Below are 9,747 nucleotides of genomic sequence, written 5' to 3' on the forward strand. Positions count from 1 at the left end.
TTTGGTAATTCTATACGACAGCAGGAAACTCTTAATGCACGTCCAAAAATATCAAGAGGGGTATCAAAAGGCGCTTTTTGGATCCAGGATCGCGAATCCGAAAGCGGAGGTGAAAAATTTTTGGACTGTCAAGAGATATTTGCAAAAGAAATTTTGAAAATTTTCATGTGGTTGTTGTAATTTTGATGATTTTGTGGTATCCACAAAAAAAATTGTGAACATAAGTGTTTTCTGCGGATATAGTTTTGGTCTCCAAACCGGTGTTGGACCCACTCAAGGTAATTCTTTATAAGCGCGGCCAAAGGCCGCCAATGCAGAAAGGTGTTCTGCGTAAAAATACTATGGATCCCACCCTCGGTTTCGGAGCACTTCTGGGCCATTTTTCGGTTTTTCGTTAACATCTTTTGAACGATCTAAAATTTTTCTTTTCCGCCTTCGAATTATTGTTGTCGAGGTCAATACGAGTCTTTTGACACCACTCTCGGTATTTTTGGACGCGTATTACCAGTGTCATACTGTCGTATAGAATAACCATATATTTTTGCGTTCTAGCATTAATATTATGATATTTTATCCAAAACCAATTTTTTATTGGTGGAAATAATCAGAAAATAAGAAATCTCAACGGTCAACTGCATTCCAGAATTTTCAATTCAAGAATTGTATTGTAGTTTCCCGCAAAAGGGAGCATCAGGCCACGATCCTCTTCTGAGGAATTTTCTTCAACAAATTGTTTAGAAATTTATCTGTGTCTACGTGACGAGAAGAAAAACCCGACTTACCGCCAAGGTGTACGGAAAAGATACATACATAATAAATAAATAAATGTAAGGCGCGATAACCTCCGAAGAGATTTTAGGCCGAGCTTCTCTTCCAATTTGCGTCGTGCTCCTCTTTAATTTTTCCTACAAATGGGCCGGACGGGACCTACTTGTTTTATGCCGACTCCGAACGGCATCTGCGAGGCAAATGAGCTTTCACTGAGAGCCTTTCATGGCAGAAAAATTTTCTTTTAATTGAAAAACCTTATTTCTAAAATTCTGATGTTGCTTTGCCCGGGGTGTGAACCCAGAGCATTCGGTATGGTAGGCGGAGCATGCTACCATCACACCACGGTGGCCACCACGAAGATACATACATATCTACTAATTGGAATGCTTGCCAAACATTGCCGAGGGGCGACCCCGCTCAGAAAAATTTTCTTCTAATTGAAAAACCTTATTTCTAAAATTCTGATGTTGCTTTGCCCGGGGTGTGAACCCAGAGCATTCGGTATGGTAGGCGGAGCACGCTACCATCACATAGCCGAAGATACATACATATCTACTAATAATAATAATTTGGTGTGATATATATCTGAGGAGATTAAGGTATAGCTTTCCATCCAATTCGAAGGCTACTTATTGTGTATTCGTTTTTCTACGAACTGGTTCACCTAAATACATGTTTTGTGCCGACCCAAAAATTTATCTGCTAATTCGGACGAACTTTTGGTGCCAAGGTAATGCCGAGGGACAATCAATACCATTTATACAAATTTTATTAAATATTTTTGATGGATACGCCAACACACTAGCTCTATACTACTGCGGCAGACTTAGGACCGGTCAGCCGGTAAATTCATCCTCCACGAACTATCATACTCCAACTGGACGATGATGTGGTCAAGTTATGGGAAGATCTCCACTGGGTTTGGAGAAGCAGGTGGGGAAGACTTTGATCTCTCTTGGTGCCCCCTGTTGGCGTCAGTTATCGCGAAACAGGGTTAGCTGGAGTGACTTGTTACGCAACGACCAGCATCTCCTAAACGATTAAGCGCCAATTAAAAAATGTATTTTCCATCCGCGAGGAAAATGACCAAACCAAACCAAAGAATATCTCGAAGATCTGAGATGATGAGACTGGTGATCTCTTATAAAGTGAAGTTTCAGCATATTTAAGGGTTAAAGGCGTGTCAACCAAGTGAAGAAGGATGAATGAAAAATCAATAGAGGTTGTCTCCAACCATGATGTAATACTGACAAGGTGGTCCATGTAGTGACAGCTCATTTTGAAAACTCCCATACAATACGAATAATGAGAGAAAGGGGAAGAATAGAAGGGGCCGTTTTGTGAAATAGTATTAAATTTCGTACTTATTTGTATAAAAGTATTCAAATAAAATTGGCGAAGAAACTGATTTTGTTTTCATTTGTTTATGAAAATTCCAATCATATTAAAATGCCTTGAGACAGGGGAAAGCTATTTCTTATAAAATATAAACCAAGTTAAATTGATTAACATTTTTCAAGTAGCAGTTTTTATTTATAGGTATTCATCATATATTTTTTCCAATATTTTCTCTCAATTAATTAAATAAACGAAACATGATAATTCACATATATTGTAGAACATATTAAAAAAACCCAAAGAACATTATGGAGGTATTTTGATTATTTACATTTGTGCGAATTTCATTACTTATTTTTCATTGCTTTGTTAAGGCTTTTTATGCGAAAATACATTCGACTTTTAAAAAATAATCTTTTTACTTCGATTTCGCAGTCGCAACCCTCACTTTTTTTTATTAAACCTTCAATAAATTTGCTCTTTGTAATTATTGCTCCATTATTTGGATAAAAAAATTTGTCCAACTCCATTATTTTATTTAAAAATTGACGACAAGGCTTTACTAATGTAAGGATAAACTAACCCTCACATCCGTAATATAAGATAAGCTATGTGCGTGGAGCTTTAGTTGCATTTGACAGGCGCGGGCAGTTGGCAACGCACATGTCAAATGCAGCTGCGGCCCACGTCACTGACAGAAAAATGATACATAATAAATTTGCACTTAAGCCGGACGGACGTGTCCAAAGAAAAAGTTTTGTTTAATTGTTGAAGTTTTTGGAAGTCGGAACTTTTATCTTGATCACCGTGTGACCACGTTTCTATTGCAAATTTTCATTTCGATACCATTGAGGAGCTGAGTGGAGATACAACAGGAAAATTGGCTGAGTGGTATAAAACAGCGACGATTTGGAGGCGGCGCCCTCCAAGGTAGATATTTTGGGTGACCAGTAAGAAGATAACCTGTTGGGTTATCGTACATGGCGACCGTGATGGTCTTTGGTGGTGGTACAAGTGAGTTTTTAGGGTTTTTTTGGACAAGATAAATATGTATCTATTAATATATTAAATATTTATATATATATAGATATTTATTGATCTCTATAGTATATCTCTTAAGTATAATGAAAAAATATAATTTTTAAATAAAATGTCATGTATATAAAATAATTAGATATAGAGTATCTATCTTAGTATAAAGAAAATTGATTAGTAACAAAATTTTAAAATTTTTTTTTAAAATTTCGAAATTTTTTGCAATAAAAAAATTACGAAAATGATCAATAATTCTAAAATTTTTAATATTGTAAAAAAAATAAAATTTTAAAAAATTAAAAATTTTTAAATTATTTGTTTTTTAAATTATAAAATTTAGTATTTAAAAATTTTATAATAAATTTAAAAATTTTATAATAAATTTAAAAATTTTGAAATTTTATTTATGAATTTGGTTTGATTTTTATTGATTATTAAATTCAATTTTTATATACTATATTTTATTATTTATTAATATTATATATAAATTTTTAAAATTTAAAATTAAATTATTTTATTTTATTAGAAAAAGAATTTTTAGATTTTTAAAATTATTGATCATTTTTATTTTATATTTTATTATGAAATTGATTTTTATTAAACATTTTAGAATTATTGATCATTTTTAATTTTATTTTATTGAATAATTAATAATTAATTAGGGGTTGATTATTAGTTATTTATTTTATTAAAATTTTTGAAATATTGATCATTTTCTTATAGTTCATATTTTTATTATTAAATGAATCTATGGAAAAAATATTTGCGGGAAGCTAAGTATTATAATAGACTACCTACTTATTTGAAAACGATTAATAATTAAAAAAAAAATTTAATTTTAATTATTAAATATAGATATTTATTAATAATATATATAAATTTTTAAAATTTACAATTAAATTATTTTATTTTGTTAAAAAAAATAATTTTTTATTAGATTTTTAGAATTATTGATTATTTTTATTTTATATTTTATTATGAAATTGATTTTTATTAAAAATTTTAGAATTATTGATCATTTTTATTTTATTTTATTTTATTGAAAATTAATAATTAATTAGGGGTTAATTATTAATTATTTGTTTGAAGGTTAATATTTATAATTATTGATCATTTTCGTAATTTTTATTAATTAGTTATTAACCCGCTGAGCGGGTTGTGCGCTGGGCTTGGGACCCGCCACGTAAAACCATACTCCAATGAAATATAACAACAAGCCTCGGATAAATACACTCTCTATTGATAACGACCATCGCAAACGTTTGAAGGACAATGAATTGAGGGCATGCACCTGGAACGTCCACTCCCTGAATGGGATTAGTGCAGATGCCCGGCTGGTTGATGTCCTCGTCAAAGCAAAATCTGACATCACCGCCATCCAAGAAATGCGTTGGACGAAGCAAGGAAGAAAGAAGATCAAAATTGTGACATATATTGAAGTGGCCATGCGAATAAGCGCAGTTTCGGCGTCGGATTCGTGGTGGGAGAGAGACTTTGTCGCCAAGTGCTGGCGTTCACGCCTGTGGACGAGCGTCTCGCTGCTATCCGAATAAAAGCAACATTTTGTAATATATCATTCATCTGCGCCCATGCGCCGACAGAGGAGAAAGACGATGAGGTGAAAGACACTTTTTATGAACAATTAGAACGCACATACGAGCGCTGCCCCCGTCATGATATAAAAGTCGTGCTTGGCGACTTTAACGCCAGGGTGGGCAAAGAAGGTGTTTTTGGCCCTACAGTAGGAAAGTTCAGCCTACACAATGAAACTTCTCCTAACGGACTGAGGCTGACTGACTTTGCCGGTGCCCGAAACATGGCCATATCCAGCACGAGGTTCATGCATAAAAAGATACATCAAGCTACATGGCTGTCTCCTGATCGAAATACTCGCAATCAGATCGATCACGTTGTGATAGACGGACGGCATGCCTCCAGTGTTTTAGATGTGTGAACGATCCGAGGACCTAACATCGATTCGGACCATTATCTCGTTGCAGCCAAAATACGCACCGGCCTCAACGCGGCTAAAAACAAGGAACAAAACAAGGAACAGAACACAAGGAAAGCTAGACGTCGAAAAGCTTCAATCACAACAGACTGCCAATGATTTCGCAACTCGACTCTCACACCTGCTCTCTGAGGGCACAACTCATCCTGAAGGGATACAGGAGCAGTGGGAGCATATCTCCAAAGCACTTCGTACTGCCGCCGAGGAAAAAATTGGTTACCGGCGGCCACGAAAAAACAACTGGTATGATGAAGAATGCCGCGTTGCAACCGAAAGAAGAGACGCTGCCTACAGGGCTACGTTAAAAGCGAGCGCGACAAGAGGAGTGTGTGAACGCTATCGTGAGTTGAAAAGGGAAGCGAGACGCCTTTTCAGGAAGAAAAAAGCAGAAGCAGAAAGGCGTGAGTGCGAGGAGCTTGAGCTGCTAGCCACCAGGAATAACGCCCGAAAATTCTACCAAAAAATACGGCGACAGACGGAAGGTTTTAAGACCGGGGAAAACTCCTGTAGGAATGAAAACTGCGACCTTGTAACTGATGTCCAGAGAGTGCTTAGATTATGGAGGGAACACTTCTCTGCTCTCCTAAATGGAGGCAGCAATTCACCGCGCAGAGATGAAGAACCCGATCCCGCAATCGATGATGATGGAATATATGTCCCCCCGCCCGATTATGACGAAGTTAGAATAGCAATAACCAGATTGAAAAACAACAAGGCCGTGGGCGCTGATGGATTGCCTGCGGAGCTATTCAAGTTCGGCGGCGAGGAGTTGGTAAGGCGCATGCAGCAGCTTCTTAGCAAAATATGGGCGGACGAAAGCATGCCCACAGTTGGAATCTAAGTGTTCTTTGCCCAGTCCACAAGAAGGGGGATACTGCAAAATGCACCAACTATCGTGGAATCAGCCTTCTTAATATCGCATATAAGGTCCTTTCAAGTGTATTGTGCGAAAGATTGAAGCCCACCGTGAACCGGCTGATTGGACCTTATCAGTGCGGCTTCAGACCTGGTAAATCTACCATCGACCAGATTTTCACAATGCGCCAAATCTTGGAAAAACCCGTGAAAAGAGAATCGATACACATCACCTCTTCGTCGACTTTAAAGCCGCCTTCGACAGCACGAAAAGGAGCTGCCTATATGCCGCTATGTTTGAATTTGGTTTCCCCGCAAAACTTATACGGCTGTGCAAAATGACGTTGAGCAACACCATGAGCTCAGTCAGAATTGGGAAGGACCTCTCCGAGCCGTTCGAAACTAAACGAGGTTTTAGACAGGGTGACCCCCTATCGTGCGATTTCTTTAATTTGATGCTGGAGAAAATTATACTAGCTGCAGAACTTAACCGCACTGGAACAATATACTATAAAAGCGTGTGAGCGCGCTGTTAGTTCTGCTTACTCAAAACTGGAAAAAGAAGCGGTAAAGATGGGTTTGATGGTGAATGAGGACAAAACGAAGTACCTGCTGTCATCGAGCAAAGAGTCAGCGCATATGCGCCTTGGCAACCACGCTACTGTTGGCAGCCATAATTTCGAAATAGTAAAAGACTTCGTTTATTTGGGAACCAGCATCAACACTAGCAACAACATCAGCACTGAAATCCAGCGAAGAATCAATCTTGCCAATAAATGCTACTTTGGACTAGGTAGGCAATTGAAAAGTAAAGTCCTCTCTCGGCGAACGAAAATCATACTTTACAAGTCACTTATCGTACCCGTCCTGCTATATGGGGCAGAAGCATGGACCATGACAACAGCAGATGAAGCGGCTTTGGGAGTGTTCGAGAGAAAAGTTCTTCGAAAGATTTATGCACCTCTACGCGTTGGCGATGGCGAGTACCGAAGAAGATTTAATGATGAGCTGTACGAGCTATACGCAGACATCAACATAGTCCAGCGAATTAAAACGCGCGGCTGCGCTGGCTAGGCCATGTTATGCGAATGAAAGATGATGCTCCGGCCAAGAAAGTGTTTCTATCGGGACCCGCCTATGGAAGCAGAGGTAGAGGGCGGCCCCCACTCCGTTGGAAGGACCAGGTGGAAAACGATTTAAACTCCCTTGGTGTGACCAATTGGCGCCGGTTGGCGGAGCGAAGGAGATACTGGCGCGCCTTGTTGGACGGCCATAACCGTTTAAACGGTTAAGCCCAATTAAGTAAGTAAGTAAGTAAGTTATTAATTGATTATAAATTAATTATTTATTTATTATTTTTAATTTATTTATTGATTTTGTTATTTTATTTGTTTTATTGAATGTGATTAATTAGGAATTAATTATTTATTTGAAGTTAAAATTTTGGAATTATTTATTATTTTTATAATTTATATTTTATTAAATAAATTTATGGAAACATTTTTTACGGGGAGTAAATTACTATATTAAATTATTTACTTAAAAATAATTAATTAATTTTATAATATTAAAAATTTTAGAATTATTGATCATTTTCGTAATTTTTATTTTTATAATTTAAATTAATTATTTTTATTACTTGTATTTAATATTTATTAATTATTTTTGTATTTTTTATAAATATTATTTTTTAATATAAAGTTTTATTTTAGCTTATTTTTTTGTTATAAATTTATTTTATATGTAAATTTTTGTATGTGTTATTATTTATTTTAATAATTGATATTTTAAATTTTATTCTCAGTAATTAGTTTTATTAATCAATTAAAATTCGAATTAGTAATTTTATTTAGTATTGGTTAAATTTGTGCCAGCATCCGCGGTTATACAAATAGTACAAATAAAAATATTTCGATGAAAGATATAAATTAAAAATATGTATAAATTTATTAAGTGAAATATTAAATAATAATAGTTTATAAATTTAGTTTTATTTAGTCTTAGAAATTTTATTATTAAACTAGGATTAGATACCCTATTATAAAAAATGTAGTTATTTTTCATTAAGGTCGTATTAGTAATGTTCTTGAAACTTAAAAAATTTGGCAGTATTTTAGTCTATCCAGAGGAACCTGTTCTGTAATTGATAGTCCACGATGTACCTCACTTAAATTAGTTTTCAGTTTATATACCGTCGTTATTAGAATATTTTATTAGAATAATAATTTTCAATCATTTGTATTTGAATTTATATCAGATCAAGGTGTAGCTTATATTTAAGTAGAAATGGGTTACAATAAAGTTATTTAAATGATTTTAAATTTTAAATGTTTAATGAAATTGGATTTGGTAGTAAAATTTTAAAGATAAAATATTTGACTTTAGCTCTAAATATGCACATACCGCCCGTCGCTCTTATTCTAAAATGATAAGTCGTAACATAGTAGATGTATCGGAAGGTGTATCTCGAATGACAATTTAAAGCTTATTAAGTAAAGTATTTCATTTACATTGAAAAGATTTTTGTGCAAATCAATATAAATTGAATTTAATATTTATTTATTTATGATTTATTTGTTAATATTATTCGTTTAATTTATATTAAAAGTAATTATAAAAATTAGTAATTTTTAATGAAAAAATAAATTTAATTATAGTTTATTTGTATTGTGAAAGATTATTGAAATAATTTGAAAAATTTTTATTTTATAAGAAAAATTTATTTTTTGTACCTACATTGTGTATCTTACTTACTTACTTATTATTAAATAATTAATAGTAAAAATATTGATCTCGATTTTATAAGAGTTAATAATTTATTAAATTTAATGTATTAAAATTATTTTGAATAGATTATTAGAAATAAAATGTTATTCGTTTATAAATATATCTAGTTTTTTAGAAATAAATTTAATTTAGTAATTTTTGATTTATTTATTTATTTTGTTAATAAATAAATTTATAAATTATAATATTTTAAGGAATAAGCTTTAAAATAAATTATTATAAATGAAATAAATTTATTAAAAAATATAAGCTTAGAATTAGCAATTATTATTAATTTTGTTAAAAATTATTTTATTTAAATATTATTTATTTATATTTTAATTTTTTATAAAAAATTTTTTTGTAATTTTATTTGAAAAGAAATAATGATTAAATTAGTATATATATGCATATCAAATCGAGTTCAATAAAACGGCTTCGTGTAGATTATGCAACCAATACCACGCAGTCAAATCTTGCGTCAGGTTTAGGAATTTATCGGTATCAGACCGAATCAAATTTGTGAGAGAAAATAGTTACTGTGAAAACTGTTTATCAACGTCACACCCCAAGAACGAATGTAAAAGTAGTTTCACGTGCGTTTATTGCCAAAAGCGTCATCATTCGCTACTGCATTTGCAGCCCAAACCCCAACAATCACAACCAAACCCCAGAGCTCAAAATGCCCAAGCTGGCACCCCTAGGAGAACGGACGACGAGCGAGCCTCAACATCGAAAGCCGCCGCAAGAGCCACCTCCTCCCTACAGTCTCAAGACAAAAACCCGGTTTCTTCACTCTTCTCGAGTAATCATGGAACCACCCTACTACCCACAGGAATAGTATCAGTATACTTTGCTGGCGAATTTCATAAAATTCGTGCCCTAATAGACCAAGGTTCACAAAAAACCTTTGTATCATCCCGTATACAAAAGGTTCTTGGTCTACCCACAAAAGAGTCTCTCCACCAGAT

The sequence above is a fragment of the Eurosta solidaginis genome, chromosome 3 (genome assembly GCF_040869045.1).
Source record: "Eurosta solidaginis isolate ZX-2024a chromosome 3, ASM4086904v1, whole genome shotgun sequence".
Classification (NCBI taxonomy): domain Eukaryota; kingdom Metazoa; phylum Arthropoda; class Insecta; order Diptera; family Tephritidae; genus Eurosta; species Eurosta solidaginis.